The following is a 17238-nucleotide window of genomic DNA, read 5'->3' on the forward strand; positions in this document are numbered from 1 at the left end:
TCTCATTAGAGATCATGTGGGGATATATATATTGTGGTCTGAGGTTGGGTGGTAAAGCCCCTGGCAATGTTACACCTCTCTCAAGATGTTAGATATGCGTCAAACAGAGATAAGCCATGAATTCAATTGTTTATCGGAAATAGGTATTATCATTTTTGTTTATGAGAAGGTAAGATTAATTTGAGGTATTTCATTGTTATCATCATTTTACTTCATATAAATGCATATTGAATATAAGTAATCATCTAATCTTGAGAAATTGTCACAGATAAGCAATCACAAGGAAAAGAAATCCGAAGCCCTGATTGATTGCGTGACAATCGGAACCTTGATTGATATGGTGATATTGGAAGCCCTAACTAAATCCGTGGTATCGAAAACCCTACTTGAATCCGTGGTTGCGAAAGCCCTAAATTGAATCCATCGTCGTGGAAAACCCTAGATAAAATCCGTTGTCGCGGAAGCCCTAAATTGAATCTGTGGTCGCGAAAGCCCTAAGTGGTAAAGTAGTACCAAAAGCCCTAAATAAACCGATGGTAATTGATGCCCTAATTAGTAAGATGATATGTGATGCCCTAATTTAAGTTATATTGGTATTTAGTGGTATTCATCAAATGATTTTTGAGTTAGCAATCGATTTGAGAAATTGATATAGTATATTTGTGGACTAACCCAGGTGGTTGCAGAAGCATACTTAGATGAATTTCAGTCTTAGTTTTTCCGAGGTATGTGATTTCAATTTCTGAAGTAATTTCATTAAAAGGTATTTCAAGTATTTAGTTAAGAAATTTTGTTTAACTGACTTTAACGGTAATCTTCTTCACATGAACATGAATGATGTAACTACCTTCTTATGAAGTCGAAGTTAAAACTGTATTCTATGCTTATGACAGATGTTATAATTAGACCCGAAAAAACTAGTTGTTACAGACATCCAAAATTATTTAGTACATATAGTATTCTTCTTCTATGAACTATGTAACATTATTTTATCAACCAACATTCTTTGCCCACAACTGTCACTAATTAATCTAAATGGATTATACGCATCTTGTATGCAATTTATTGTATTAACCTATTAAGGAAAGTCTACTTTCCACTGGCATGAAATCATAAAGAGCATGAATACATGTGCATTAAAATAATAAAATAGTAGAGGTTCGGTTCCTTTTATAATGTCTACTTTAATAATCAATTTTAGATGACAAAGAGAAATCCACTGATATTGAGATAAAGATATACCATAATACTAAGATGAATTATGCGAAAGATTTTACCGATGATTGATTTACAAAGTGAAATCCCAATATGTAATATAAGACTTCATTTAAATACTCTAAATTATAAAAGCTAAAGTTTTGAAGTATATCTTGTCTCTAGAGAATACAAAGATTGTCTTGTAAAATAAATGTAAAATTTTATACACTTATATAATGATAGTTTTGAAACATTGTTTACAATACAATAATGACGGGTAATGAGAAGAGAAGCAAAATAATGGCATTGAAGCTGCATTTACAAATGCTTGTGTAGTTGTTCAACAAACTCAAATAAATTTTTCTCATTTTTCAAAGTCACGAAAGGAGACTTCTCATATGAACTAGTGATGTTAAATCTAGAGCCTAGAAAACAATGGAAGTAAACAGCAATAAGGAGTTAGAATTGAAACAATAAACACCAGCAATATCCTAGGAAAACCCTTCTAGAATGAAGGGAAAAATCCAGCCACACAACAAAATATTATTTTATTTATCATAATAGTTCAAGTGTACAATACCTATCATTTGATGCGATATATATAACTCAGGGAGAGACTCTTCACATTCCAAACCGAACCTCTCTCTAAATTCCCAAAACGTGACTCTTTATTATAATTACAATTACAACTCTACAATTTTCCATGCCTCAACGCATGTCAAATGACACATGTCATTACATTTAATATTACAAATTAAATCCTATAAGACTGCAACCATCTTCAATGCTCCCTCTTAGCCAGAGAGAGATCTTTAGCTGAACAATCACACAAAACTGCAACCAAAATGTCAATGATAAAATCTCATCACATAGATCCCATAAGATTCATGAAAACATGTAATAATTACTCATATTCATGGAATCACTCAACATGAAAACTTGTAAAAATTACTCATATTCATGGAATCACTCAACATGAAAACCTATAACAAATACTCATATTCATGAAATCGCTCAACATGAAAAGATTTGCAACAAATACTCATATTCATGGAATCACTCAACATGAAAAGATTTGTAAGACTCACAGCTAAGCCTTTAATCACAGACTCTCTCAATATTTAGTGTCATGAAATCTCTCAACATGACATCCAACTCCATCAAAGAATCTCTCAACGTGATGACATCATGGACTCTTTCGACATGATTTTCACTATCGCATAGTGAAAGAGTTATCATAGCTGGTTCTTACAATCTTATTGTTGATTTCACATGAATAGAAATAGACATAACAAAACAAGACTTAGTTCCATTTAAGTCTCAAATTCTACAAATATCACAAGCATTAAAAGCATATATGAAAATGAAGGAAATTTCATAGGCACTCCCTCTTAATTGCAAAGACTTCCTCTGAGGCTAAAATCCCTATCTTGTTGCATCCTCCCTCTAGAGCTTGATATACTTTTTTTGTATCATAAATTCAGTTCCATGCTTGTAGGGAATTTTTTCATGCCTTTGCATGCATTCTCTTATCACCTCATTACTTCTTGATTTATCCTGCAAGCAAGAACAAGTTCCCAAATCATACTATTCATGACAAGATATACACAGATCAATGCTAAAAGCATACACTATTCCTCCTAGAGTAATAATATAAATCAACATTCAAGAATGTGAAAAACTTATCTCTTTATTGACTTTACAAATTTTGATCTCCATATTTTTCCCTATTTAAACAATATGGTCTACTGCAATGCTCCTATTCCAAATCAAATTCAACTATAAAAAAATGTCAAAGACAAAACTACCCCTATGTTCAAATATGAACATAATAATTCCATTTTGACATTTTCCTTGTACATGAATAAATATTCTAATGCAAAATGGTTCAACTATAACAATCACAACCCTACAACAGATTTCAACCAATACAATAGAAGTCTAACATCTACAAATTTATTTCAGACTAAACATAATCAAACACTTATTGAAATGTGAATATAATATCATATTAGTAAATATACCTTCAAACCTCTTCTGGCCACAAAGGGTTGTAAAACATACTTGATAGACCAACAAACCATACTTATTGCAAGATAACTCACTACAATATTTAAAATAAAACCACTATGCCTAATAAAGGCATACAATTACCTCTGTCAATTTGTTCCCCAACTTTCACTAGATGTTCATGAAGATCGCCAAGCACCAACTAGCGACTCCAACAACCCAACTATAGTAGCATTATAATTCCTTATTCTTTGCTAGTTTGACATAACGCCCACTCTCACATCAAAATAGATCGCTTCTTCATGATGGGGTATAAGTCACTCTCGACACAACAACTTTGCCAATTACTAAAAAAAAATGCAAGATGAATTTTATTAAAGAATCACCCTATCTACGCGAATAATGCTCTGACAGTTGAAGGAACAGCCTGCCTCAGCTCCTTACACTTTCCTTATAGATTTTTGTCTAAAACTAGTCACAAAATCGTCAAAATTGTATTGATATGTTTGGTTCTCTGAAGGCAATGATGATGACAAATTATCTTGATAATAGAGACAGCTACTTTGATGAGATGAGTGCAGAGATGTGCAATCATAGAAGAATCTCCAATGCTTAAGACAAATAACCATCCTCTTGGAAAGGCACTACCTCCACACCCAACAAGGAAATCCAACAAGCTCTTCAAAAATAGTAATCTCGCGCATAATATACAAAGGCAAAAATATTGACGTCTTCCCTGAACGAGGAGTGAATCCTCTTGTGAGACTCAATAAATTATATCTTCAGAAAGCTTCGCCAAGCAAAGATGATTTATGTCAATAAATAGCATTTGAGGGAATAAAAAATTGACGCTAAGCACAGCAAGACCAACACAATTGCAAGGAAGAAGCCATGATATGCATTTCAGAATACCAAACAAAATAATGACACACTCAACAAATTGATGTAGAGGGTTTAGGATCCTATCCAAACAACCTTAGGTTAAGGTCTAATCTTGAACCTTTCAAAGATTCTTGTCCTTTGTCCTTCTCACCAATACAAGCCTCCAAGGCTCCTTCACCAACTTGCCTCCTAGGTATAGTTGATTTGGTGTGGACTCAAACTTTCTTCTAAGGTACTAGTCTCACTAATCCTCCTCTTCATAGAACACTAACCCCTACTTAGGATCTTATCCTTCCATCGCCCTGGAGTCTACTGATAATGTAGATGCTCTTCATGACCTTCCTGGTCTCACTCAACACTTTTGGTCACAACAAGCACCAAGAAGTTCAAACTCTTCGCATAGGCTAATTAGGCCTATTCTCTGTTAGGTCTAGTGACCTTGTTTTGCTCTCATTCTTCAAATTTTCCCAAACAATCCCCACAATGAACTTAGGAATCTCGTAGCTATCCCCTAGCACACCAAGAATCCAAACTTTCAAGGCTCTATGACACCCACAACCCCAATTAGTACCAAGCCCTAGTTTTCAGCCTTAATATTAGGCCTCTAGTCCAATCAGCAAACAAAAATCTCTCCAACTCCTCAAACTTCACAACAAGCTTCCATTCCACTTGCATGTTCAACCTAACATCCTAGGGCTTCTAGGTATGGCACTGGTTCACCTTAGCATGATCATGGATGTGCCCTACATTAGCATTTGCAAAACCGTCCAGGCTCACATACTCCAAGTAGTCAACCTAGGGCTTTATTGTTTGACTTAGAATCCCATCAAACAAATGCAAAACAAAAGCAAAGCATTATGTACACCTTCTAACCTATCACCCCACCTAGTTTCATGCATTTTCCACTGTGGGTGATTAGGTTAGAGACATTTTTGTGCAAACAGCATTGTGAATTGATTCACAAACCAGTCAACAAGAAAAACTTGTAACTTGCAAACCCTAGAGCTCCAGCATCAATGTGAATATAGAAAAGAATTAGCAAAAACTAATCTAGCAAAAACATGAATTAGATCTACTGTGCCAATCCGTACAAGGCTGTACTACTGTATGAAACAAAAGGAAGACCCTGCAGAAATGTTCGTACAGTACTGTCACACGTACAAACTTGATGGTAATTCTTCCAACCCTTCAAAATATGATCTACCCTGCTCATATACCCGAGCATGGGTAGTTACAACCTCCAAAACTGATAAATGCACTTTCTTGAAAAAATTACAAAAGTCAAGCAACTTTTGAGCAATTTTGCAATTTTGGAGCAACTTTTTGCTCACAATGTTTGTGGCCAAATGAGTCCACCTAGGACCATCCTAGACCTTAGATAGAATACCTATGACCTATTTGGCTAATCAAAGACCCCATTTACTCATCCCTTGCCATATTTGCCCTATTGAGCCAAACTTTTTGAGCAACTAAAACCTAGTGAGCATTTTAGCTCTTACAATTGGAGTAATTGTCTTCCAAGGACATTTGGAATTTATTAAACACACTCTCACACCTAACCAACCCCTAATCACACCAAAAACTCAATTTTAGGGAGGTGCCCTGCACCATACTCCCCTGGGACACAGAACTCAAGTCCCTTGAGTTAGGAGGTCTTCAATGGTGACCCCGTGTTTTAGTATGTCTACTTCAATCATCCAAGTGACCTCAATATCTGGTAGTCCCTTCCATTTCACCAAGTAGTTCTTGTAGGTACCTTGCCTAGTCTTCTTGATCACCTTAGAATCCACAATGCATTCTAGTTGTAAAGGTCGGGGCATTGGTAAGTCTTGTACCCAATCAGCCCCTTCCACATCTGCAGGAGTATGGTTATCAGCATCTACAGGAGTCCCCTTATATGGAAACAAATCACACATTAAAAATAGGAGATATGCCTATGTCTGGAGGAAGTTCTACTTCATAGGCATTGTTGTCATATTTGTGTAGGATTTTCAAAGGCCCTGTCTTTTTCATCAGCAACTTTGGTGGATGTCCTTTTGGTAACCTCTCTTTCCTGAGGTAGGCAAGTACTAAATCCCCCACTTTGAACTGGAAGTCCCTCCTTCTCTTATTTTCCCTTGATTTATACTTGTCCACGTGGTTTTGCAATGTCTTCTTCACTTGGTCATGTAGCTCTTTCATTTGTTCAACAAATGACTCCCCTTATGCACTCCTCTTGTCATGTCCTAGGGTGAGTTGAGCTCCATACACAATTTCAAATGGGATCCTTCCAATGCTCCTATTGATGGAGTCGTTATAAGCAAATTATGCCTGTCCTATAATATGATCCCATGATTGACCATGCTGCTTGGTTAAACACCTCAATAGATTGCCCAAACATATGTTCACTACCTTTGTTTGCCCATTAGATTGAGGATGGTAAGCTGAAGAAAATGATAAATTAGTTCTCAACATCTTCCAAAGAGTCCTCCAAAAGTGTCCTATGAATTTAGTGTCCCTATCACTCACAATGTTAAGTGGCAAACTATGGATCCTCACTATATCCCTAAAGAATAGACCTGCAATATGTGAAGCATCATTTGTTTGTTTGCATGGAATGAAGTGTGTCATCTTGTTGAAATGGTCTACAACCACAAACACACTATCATGCCCTCTAGGTGTTCTAGGAAGTCCTAAAACAAAGTCCATTCTCAAGCACTCCCATGGTCTTTGTGGTATGGTGAGTGGTTGGTATAATCTTGCATTACTACTATGTCCTTTAGCTCTCTGACACACATGGCATTGCTCCACAAACTTCCTTACATCAGTTTGCAATCTAGGCCAATGATGGTACCTAGAAACTTGCTCTAGTGTTTTGTCTATTCCAAAATGTCCTCCCAAGTTGCCTTGATGCTTTTCCTTGAGGATGTTCTCCCTCATAGAACATTGGGGAATGCACAATAGATGTCCCTTAAACAACAGACCCTCCTACAACATATACTTAGTAAAATCAGTTTTAAAACCTTGTTGAAATTTCACACATACCTTGTATGCTTCTTCGAAATCCTTGTCCTCCTTGTAGAGGTCACTTAGATCCCTCATTCCCACACTTTGCAACTGCAACTCTTGGATGGCTAGAATTCTTCTACTAAGAGCATCAACAACCTTGTTGCTCACACCTTTCTTATGTTTGATCACTAAGGTGAAGGCTTGTAAATATTCCACCCATTTGAGGTGTCTTTGATTTAATTTCTCCTACCCATTCAAAAAACTAAGGGCATGATCATCTATATAAACCACAAATTCCTTTGGAAGGAGGTAATGCCTCCACTTCTTCAAGGCCTGCACCATTGCATATAACTTCAAATCATAAGTGGATTGCTTCTATTTGGCTTCATTTAGCTTCTCTGAAAAGAATGCCACAGGATGTTCCTCTTGGTTAGAACTATTCCAATGGCTAGCTTACTAGCATCACATTCCACCACAAACAATTGATTGAAATCAAGAAACCTTAGAGTAGGCAATTCTACTATCCTTTTCTTCAACATTTCAAATCACCTATCTATTGCATGTCCATTTGAACTGACATTTCATTCCCCCCTTGATGGTGTTCAGTATAGGTGCACATATATGACTGAAACCTCTTACAAACTTCCTATAGTAGGATGCTAATCCATGGAAACTTCTAACATCCCCTATACATTTGGGAGTTAGCCATTCTAAGATGGACTTGATCTTATCAGGATCCATCTTGATACATCCATTAGCAACAACAAAACCAAGGTATACTAGTTCAGTTTTTAGGAACTCGCATTTGTCCTGATTAATCAACAACTTCTCTTTGTGTAGCCTCCTCAATACAATCTCCAAGTGCTTCATATGCTCCTCTTTGGACCTGCTAAAGATTAAAATGTCATCTAAATACACAATTACAAACTTACCAATAAATCCCACTAGCACCTCATTCATTAGTCTCATAAAGGTACTTGAAGCATTTGATAGGCCAAATGGCATTACTAGCCACTCATACAACCCTTCATTTGTTTTGAAGGTTGTTTTCCACTCATCATCGGGCCTCATTCTGATTTGATGATATCCTGACTTGAAATCCACCTTGGAGAAGTAGCATGAGCCTCCTAGATTGTCCAACAAATCTTCAATCCTTGGCATAGGAAACCTATATCTAATGGTGATTTTATTTATTGCTCTAGAGAATCCATACACATCATCCACTTGCCATCTTTCTTGGGTACAAGGACTGTAAGGACTGCACAAGGACTCAAACATTTCCTTATGAGCCCTTTTTCCAACAAATCTTGAATTTGTTTTGCTCTCTGCATTTTGGCTTGGTATCATCTTGTAGGTTGCCTTGTTAGGTAGGTTTTCCCTTGGTATTAGATCTATTTGACGACTCACTTCCCTCATAGGAGGTAGTGCACTTGGCATCCCATTATCCACTATCTCATGGTATCTCTCCAACAAGTGCTGCACTTCTTGAGGCATACTAACTTTTCCCTTGGTCTCTTCCTTTGGCTTCACAATCACTGCACAACATACCCCTTTCTCCTTCTTCATGACCTTTAAGAACTTTTTGCCACTGAATAGCATAACACTAATTCCTATTTGCTTCTCTCCACTAGGTTCTACAAAAGGGTCCATTTGATACTTTTTTCCTTGTTTGGTTATAACATAACTATTCCTCTCACCATCATGGATGGCCTTTACATCATATTGCCATGGGCGCCCTAACAAGAGATGGCATGCATCCATAGGCATTATGTCAAATAGGACCTTGTCCTTGTTTTCCCCAATCTCAAACTCCACTAAGGCTTGTTCATCTACCATTACTTGTTGACCTTTGCTCAACCAAGACATCTTGTATGTTGTGGTATGGGGTACTCTCCTAAGTTTCAACTTGTCCACCATTTTAGTTGACACTATGTTCTCAGTGGAACCTGAATCCACTATTACCTTGCAAATCTTGCCATGTGACCTACAAGTTGTCCTAAACAAGCTTTTCCTCTATGGTGGTTCAACCACATTAGGTACCTTCAGCAAGGTCCTCCTTAGCATTAGATTCTCATCATCTACTACTGGCCCTGCCTTAGAAATGGGTGATGTAACACTTTGAGTATCATCCTCTTGCACTAATTGGTTCATCCTTTCTCCCATGGATGAAGAAGCCTTCTCTAGACATCTCCCCATTGTATGTCCCACTTGATTACAGTTGTAACACCTGCCAGTAAAAACAGTGTTACCCCTGCATTGTGACTAAAATCTGCCTCTTGGTGGTCCCCTTCCTCTAAATCCTCCTCTTTGAGATAACTCCCTATACTGGTTGTTCCCACTATTGTCAACAAATTGTGTTTCATCAATCCTATTAGGACTTTGTCCTCTTCCAAAGTTACCTCTGCCTCTAAACCCTCTATTATTGCCTCTCCCTCTTTGATATGACTCATCCCTCCTTTTAGCCTTTTCCTCTACTCTCAAGGCCATTTGAAAGCATTTATGCATACTGTCAGGAGCCATCATGGTTATCTCATCTTGGATGGTAATTCTTTGTACGCGTGACAGTACTGTACTGTCACACGTGCAAACTTGATGGTAATTCTTCCAACCCTTCAAAATATGATCTACCCTATTCATATACCCGAGCATGGGTAGTTACAACCTCTAAAACTGATAAATGCACTTTCTTGAAAAAATTACAAAAGTTGCTCAAGGAACTTTTGAGCAATTTTGCAATTTTGAAGCAACTTTTTGCTCACAATGCTTTGTGGCCAAATGGGTCCACCTAGAACCATCCTAGGACCTTAGATAGAATACCTAAAACCTATTTGGCTAATCAAAGACCCCATTTACTCATCCCTTCCCATATTTTCCCTATTGAGCAAGTTTTGAGCAACTAATACCTAGTGAGCATTTTAGCTCTTACAATTGGAGTAGTTGTCTTCCAAGGAAATTTGGAATTTATTAAACACACTCACACCTAACCAACCCCTAATCACACCAAAAACTCAATTTTAGAGAGGTGCCCTGCACCACAAACACAAGCTGACGAAGGAGAAGAGGAATCAGTGGTTACAATGAGGCCAAGAATTAATCTCAGATGATGTGATACTGAAATTGAAACCAACGGCTCTACTCAACAACCGGTATCCTTAAATAAACAAGAATGATAAATAACCCAACAAGAAAGAGAGTAGAGTCCTCCATCTTTCGAAGGATACAAAGAAATAGCCGAAAAAGAAGAGACGAAAACTAACGGCAATAAAAACAAATCATCCTGCTAGGTGTCCTGAAGACCGCAACTGGTCTGAGTGCAATCTAGGTGCAATTGGAGTGATGCGGACGGCATTTCAAACCATACAGAAAACAGGGAGAAGTAACTATCGAATAGTTTGATAGCTTGCTACATCCAATACAATAAGACCATAGTCCTCTTGAAGATGCTATGAGAAAGCTCCTTTCTTGACAGAACCTGGTTCTGATACCATGTTAAATCTAGAGCCTGGAAAACAATGAAAGTAAACGACAATAAGGAGTCAGAACTGAAACAATAAATACCAGCAATATCCTGGGAAAACCCTTGTAGAATGAAGAGAAAAACCCAACCATACAACAAAATATCATTTTAGTAATCATAAAAGTTCAAAAGTTTACAATGCCTATCACTTGATGCAATATATAAAACTCAGGGGGAGACTCTTCACATTCCAACCGAAAGTCTCTCCAAATTCCAAAAACGTGACTCTTTATTATAATTACAATTACAACTCTACGATTTTCCATGCCTCAACACATGTCAAATGACACATGGCATTACATTATAAATTAAATATAAGGGTCCTTTTCAGATGAAGGTAACAATAACGGTAATAACGTCCATATTTCCAGAGATAAAGATCTCTATTGCAGCTGCCATCTTCAACAGTGGGCAGCATATGTTTGTTTTTTCTGTCTCTTATCTTTAAACTTCAAAGTTTAATGACAAAAGTTTTAAAAAAAACAAGATAAATATGGTTGGTGGTAGGCATTACAGAACCTCAATCCCATGCTTTTAGAAAAATGTTTGCCCACTGTTAACATGTGTTAAGAAATTAATTGCTAAAGTTGTTTCTTTTTCCTGTGTTTTAGTTTATTATAAATGGGCCAGAAACTGGAATAGTCAAGATAAGGCGAAGTTTTCTTCTAATTTCAGAAATTCTCCCCTAATTCTCTTAATTTTTGGCATGTTTATTAATTGATCTACACAATGCATATTTCATTAGTTGATTTAAAAACTGCAATTATAAGGATGTTTGTTGTGCGGCTGATTAGATTTTAGTTATATAATAGATTTCAGACATTACATTGTCCAGATCTTATAACTGCAATTCAAGTTTTGACAATTTATTGAGATTTTCAATCAGTTTAGATTGTTGTTTCAATTTGGAAATCTATTTTCCAAAAATCTAAAATTTGTAAGACTACTAGGTTTCAGAATTATATCAATTTCAACTATTTCAGATTAAACTCAGAAGTTTTAGTTTTGAGTTCCCAATGGTTTCAGATTTCAGATATGACATTGCTTCCTATTTCATCATATTGTACTTTCAAATTTCTACAGTCAGCTCATTTTCCCCTTCCAATTTAGATTTGTTATTTCAATCCAGATCTCTATTTTCAGAATCTCATTCTCTCATATTTTAGGTTTGAAAATTATACCAGGTTCAATTTCATATTCCTGTAAGGCAGTGATCTATTGATGATTATAACCAAATAAATTTTTAGGTATCAATAAAAGATAAGCTATAAGAGTGCAGATGAAGGGTTGTGGAAATATTTCTAAGTATCTGATGTTATCAATTTCTTTTAAGAATGGATAAAATAGTTCTTGGGCCTGAGATGCTCTCAAAAATGGAAGAACACTTGCAACTAATTAAGGAATGGCTAGCTGAAGCCAATGACAAACAAAAGAGTTATGTTGATGCAAATTGCACCCCTAGACAGTTTGAGATTGGGGAGTAAATCTTTCTTAGGGTTAAGGACCACTAAAGCTCTATTAAGTGTGGAAGGTCATCCAAGCTTTCACCCCACTCTGTTGAACCATTTGAGATCTTGGAAGTCATCAACCTGATTGCCTACAGAATTGCTCTGCCACCAGCTCTCACCCAGTTGCACAATGTTTTTTATGTCTCATATTTAAAGAAATATAAACCAAATTTTGAGCTTGAATTGACTAGAATTCCTTGTAGGTACAGGATTCAGGAATAGTAATGATAGAGCTACCCAGAATGTTTGAGGTATGTAAGTTACACTAAGATAACTATGAGGTGAACCAATGCAAGCTCCAATAGGGCCAACACGGAGAAGATAGTGCTACTTGGGGGGATTTGTTGAGATTGTTGACTTGGTGGTAAGCACCTCCTTGGACATTCGTGTTGTAGATCAGGTTAAAACTTGCATTAACAGTTTGAGCTTCTGATGCAACGGCGAATGCTTCCAACAATTGGTATCAAAGCATTAGGTAACAGGTTCAAGTCTCCCTGCAATTGGTGCTGAAGGCTCGGTGTTGAGGGAGATTGTTGACATGGTGGTTAGAACCTCCTTGGAGATTCGTGTCATGGATCGAGTTAATTCTGGCATTTGTATCAGGCATTAACAGTTCAAGCTTCTGATGTAACGGAAAATGCTTCCAACAAGATCAAGATGAGATCTTTCAGAGATTTCCTCACTTTTTTGAATTTTGAATTTGTGTAATGAACCACATTGGATTTTTCTAGTGCATTGATAAAATAATCATTGAGGAGGATGAAGCATGAGGGGGGTGTGGGAATTAGATTCACATTAGAGTTTTAGGTTAGCTATTGTAATAACCCTGACTGGTTCGCTATACCAAATATTTGTTAATGCTCAAATTACAAATGCAATACTGGAATATGGAAATAACCGACCACAGCTGGTTATGTATAATTTATCATAATTTGCATACAAGTCTGATAATTGAAGCTTTTCAAGTATTTGCCCTTGATTTGCAGAGTCAATTACGGAAGCGAACATTACAAACAATCCCAACTTTCAATTATTCAAAGCTTCTACTGGAACTTTAATTTCCTTATCCAGTGTTCTGAAACTATTCAAAATTTAAGCCAGCTAACAACTTATACAATGTTTACCGCAGCAGAGTTATTGTCTAGAATTCGAGGGAAAGGAACTTAAACAAAATGAACCTGTAACATGCTATGTCATGTCCTGTCCCACATGAAGGCAGAGATTGCACATGCCCAATGGTGTCAATGCTTGGATGTGTAGCCACCCAGCTGTAGAAGATTATAGTTAGCTTAAACGCCAATTACAGTGCATTGACACAAAACGCTTGAAGAATAATCAATCACAGGCATTCCAAATCAGAATTTCAGTCACCCAATCATATACATCAACTACCAACTCAGGAGTCTGCTTGGCATCGAGATTTGCTGGCTTTAATCACACAAAGTACAGGTGCAATCTTCAATCCAAATGCAGGTCCTTAGTTAATCACTGCAGGCCCTTACCAGTGGCCGTGAAGCATGCAACAGGACCCTGCAATATATCGCAGGCCCTAGAAATCTGATTTCAGCTCTTGTGGGAAGAAATGCAGGCCCTCAATGTTGACTAACAGCCTTTCCCAAGGCAGCAACAATAGAGAAAAGTGACAACTACTGTCTGAAAGGGTGACGGTAGCCTCAATGTGAGCACAATAATTTTCCAGAACTAGCTCACGGGCAGGAATATCCAACAGCAGATACCAATATCTTCCCAGCTTCAGTAACAATCTCCAGGAATTAAAATCTCTTACAATCAAACAATTACCACAGAACAAACTCCTCCTTTAGACACAGTAAAACAGTAAGGAGTGATGGCAGATTGCTATACAACAGCAGCGATTTGCAAAACAATCTTAGAACAACTTTCAGCTTCAGATCCTTATACCTCAGCAAGGGCAGCAAAATTCAGGACATCAGAAAAAGCCACAAAGGCAACAAAAGCAAATAAATATCCACGCATGTTTCCCAATGAAATGAGCTCCTATTTATAATCCTTTGTTGGCCAAAGTTTCCTAAAGAAGTCCACTTCAAAAATTGTGGAAGTTTCCCAAAAGAACTTTGTTGGTTCCCAAAACCGCAGATTGGAAATCTAAGAGCCTGCCACTTCTCCGATAGGACTTCTCAATCAATTCTGGCCAACGAACGGGAATACTTCTCGATTCCTCTGCACTTCAGGCTCCGCTACACCCAGGCGGGTAGACCTTCACCTTGAACACCGACTACTATATCAAGGTTTTTCTAGCGAATTTAAAATTTTGGAGTTCTTTGGTTGGCAAATCCCTTGAACTCGATTGGAAAACTGGATGCTGAGTATTTGGATAAAATTTTAATAATAATGAATTTGATTTTCTGTAAGAAGGATATTTTAAATTTTCTGACTTTAATAACAAAAGACCAATGCTTTACTAATCCCGGCGATAGAGTCAACTTCGGTGAACTTTCACGTACAACTTTATAATGTTCAATGCACTTATACTGCAAACAATTTTAATAATCCATATGCAACAAACCAATTATAATGCAATCTTAAATTAGTCCAGATTGAATTTTAACTCTGCTGAGAAGGAGACAAACTGGACAGAGGTACGGAAACAATTTAATATCTCACAACACCTATGATAATCAAATTTAAAATGCTAATTGACCATGTCCACTTATCTGATATCAAAATCATATACAGAATTCTAAAATATAATTACGAAGGACAATTCACCTGTAGTTTAAATCTCCATGCCATTAATGATAAACAAAGAACATTTTTATTTTATTATTAAAATAAAATAATTTTATAATAATAAAATAATGAAATTTCATTATAAAGTCATATTGAGCCCTTATTCCTCCTTACAAAATATATAAATATAAAAATGCTTCCTCAGAGTAAATTTGAATGTAGTTGTCCTATCTTACTTGTTCTTCAAAAATGAAATAGGTTTTATATCTTATCCATTGTAAGATGCGACTTTTCAAATCAGAAGTCGTGTCCCATTTTTTTTTAACAAATTATTTTCGTAACTTTTAATCTGACTTTAATAGGTGACATGAAAACATTTTCACTACCATGTTATCGCTAATTCCAATATTATTTTATTTCACCCTTTAACAAGTCGACTTAATTATTCCCATTGCAAGGACACTTTATTCAATTCTAGTTCATTGATCTCTGATATCGTATGGTTTTCCAAACATACCCGTCACAATCTATATTGATATTCTTTGAATACTTTGAAAAATAATGGACTGATTAAAGCGTGTCCTCTGCCTTGCGAATTCGACCCAAAGCTTCAGCTTCACTTGCAGTTTCTGGTGTGTTTAAAGAACCCCTGATCTCAGCACTGAAAATACACAAAAATGGATGACTTCTCCTCTGCTAATGTCGAAGGTACCACAGTGTACTCGTGCCCACCAAAATACGCACATCTACTTATTACCACTTCACCGTTGCTGTGACTTGATATCCATTTGTATATCCACGTATTGTTTGTTTTCCTTATTGAACAGTGCATCAGTAGAGACGAGATGAACACATTTTGCAGGAACAAGTTTTCATTTACATTGTCGCCACAGGTATATGAAATGTTGGGTATCGAATTTAGGGTTGCTTGGTGTCCATTAACTCTGCATATACAAGTGACTGGCTGGAGGGCTCAAATTGCACACTGAAGGGCCAATATTGATGTGCGGCTGGACAATTTTGCTATACTCTATTTTGTTTAACACAAGATACATATTGAACCCTTATCAGGTGCATGATTAATTCACCATAGTTGGACAAATATTATCTCTGTGACTCGACATCTTGACTTCAGCATCCCTGGTATCAATATTCTGATTAATCTCCCTGATTGGGCTGCAATATCTTCTGCAATTTCAAGCCATTCAAGCCTGCTTCCTGGATGATGCTTGTCTATTCTCTGATGGGATTGCATGTTCGTTGCCACTGTTTCTATTCATGCTTTCAAGGATTCAAGAATACAATAGACAGACTTTTAGTTTTGAATCTGGTGATGGATAGGTTTTATTCATTCAACTTCAGGGAAGCTGCAAGTGTAGCTAGATACATCAAAGAGTTAGCCTGTCCAAATCTGACTAAAGGTGGAGGATGGAATATGGATGAAAGTGCTAAATAATGAGAATATTTCATGTTATTGTAGAAGATGCTCTTGAGTGGGTCATATTGTATTAGAATTTAGAATGCAAATCTGGAAACCCTCATTCAACAAGCAACAGGGGGGAATGAATTCAGAGTCTAATACAACTATAATAATTGCTTCAACACTGTATCTTGACAACAGTAATTTTCAGTGGACAATAAGCATTGCCTTTTATTGCTTACTTGTGTTGAATTTCGTTGTTCCAATCTGAACTTACTGTTTTTATTTCTATTTATTAACTGCTTGATATTCCCCATCTTTGTTTATCAATAACAAAACTTCATCAACTCTCAAAATTTATTCTTCAAGTGGAGGCTCTAATTTTTGTTAAAAAGTAGGGCTCCATCAAACTCAACACTTGAAACTTTCCAAAATACTTTTTAGAAATATCTCTTAATGTCATTATAATAACATAAATATTATTATAATAATGCAACTTAATAATTCATTAATAAATAAAAGTTCATGCAATTGTTAACCTCGTTTACTGCAAGTGACGACCAACTGCCAGAGCCACCCACTACACTACCAAAAATAGCAACTGCCAAAAATAGACTTACTAAAAATAGTAAGTCAAGAACTAGGACCCCCAAAACACCATGTCAACTCACGAGGGTCGCTATGATGAGCTAACTCCATCAACTACACAAACTTTCCAAAAATGGGGGCATTACAGCTATAAACTTGTTGACAAATAACTTTGTATTATTGTTAGAAGATATGACAACTTATTAAGTTTGATATGCTATTGTGTTAGTGGCATGTTAGTGTTGAGTTGTTAAAACAACTCAACTATATTTAGGAAAGTTGCTTATTGAGCTTCCTGCAAAAAAGGATTATCAAAATCTTATATATGTAACGTCTATTCAATAATAGGGTGCAGGATGTACTATATTGTTAATTATTTAGCTTCACTATCTTTACCATATTTCCTAATATGGTATTAG

General features: G+C 36.5%; 1 long non-coding RNA gene across 2 annotated transcripts in view; it reads right to left on the reverse strand.

Annotated features, from left to right (window-relative positions):
- Positions 1–1730: 1730 nt before the first annotated feature.
- LOC149570798 (uncharacterized) overlaps positions 1731–17238 on the reverse strand; it is an 84638-nt gene continuing 69130 nt past the window's right edge. The window contains exon 3 of one of the 2 annotated variants that reach the window (XR_016358361.1): positions 1731–2031. This is a non-coding gene — a long non-coding RNA (uncharacterized LOC149570798). Of the gene's footprint in view, positions 2032–2225; positions 2755–17238 lie in introns of those variants that run through there. The other variant, XR_016358360.1, reaches the window with a different exon arrangement.

Source organism: Cupressus sempervirens, chromosome 2, assembly GCF_028749045.1.
Source record: "Cupressus sempervirens isolate cs-2001-9-10 chromosome 2, ASM2874904v1, whole genome shotgun sequence".
In the NCBI taxonomy this organism is placed as follows: domain Eukaryota; kingdom Viridiplantae; phylum Streptophyta; class Pinopsida; order Cupressales; family Cupressaceae; genus Cupressus; species Cupressus sempervirens.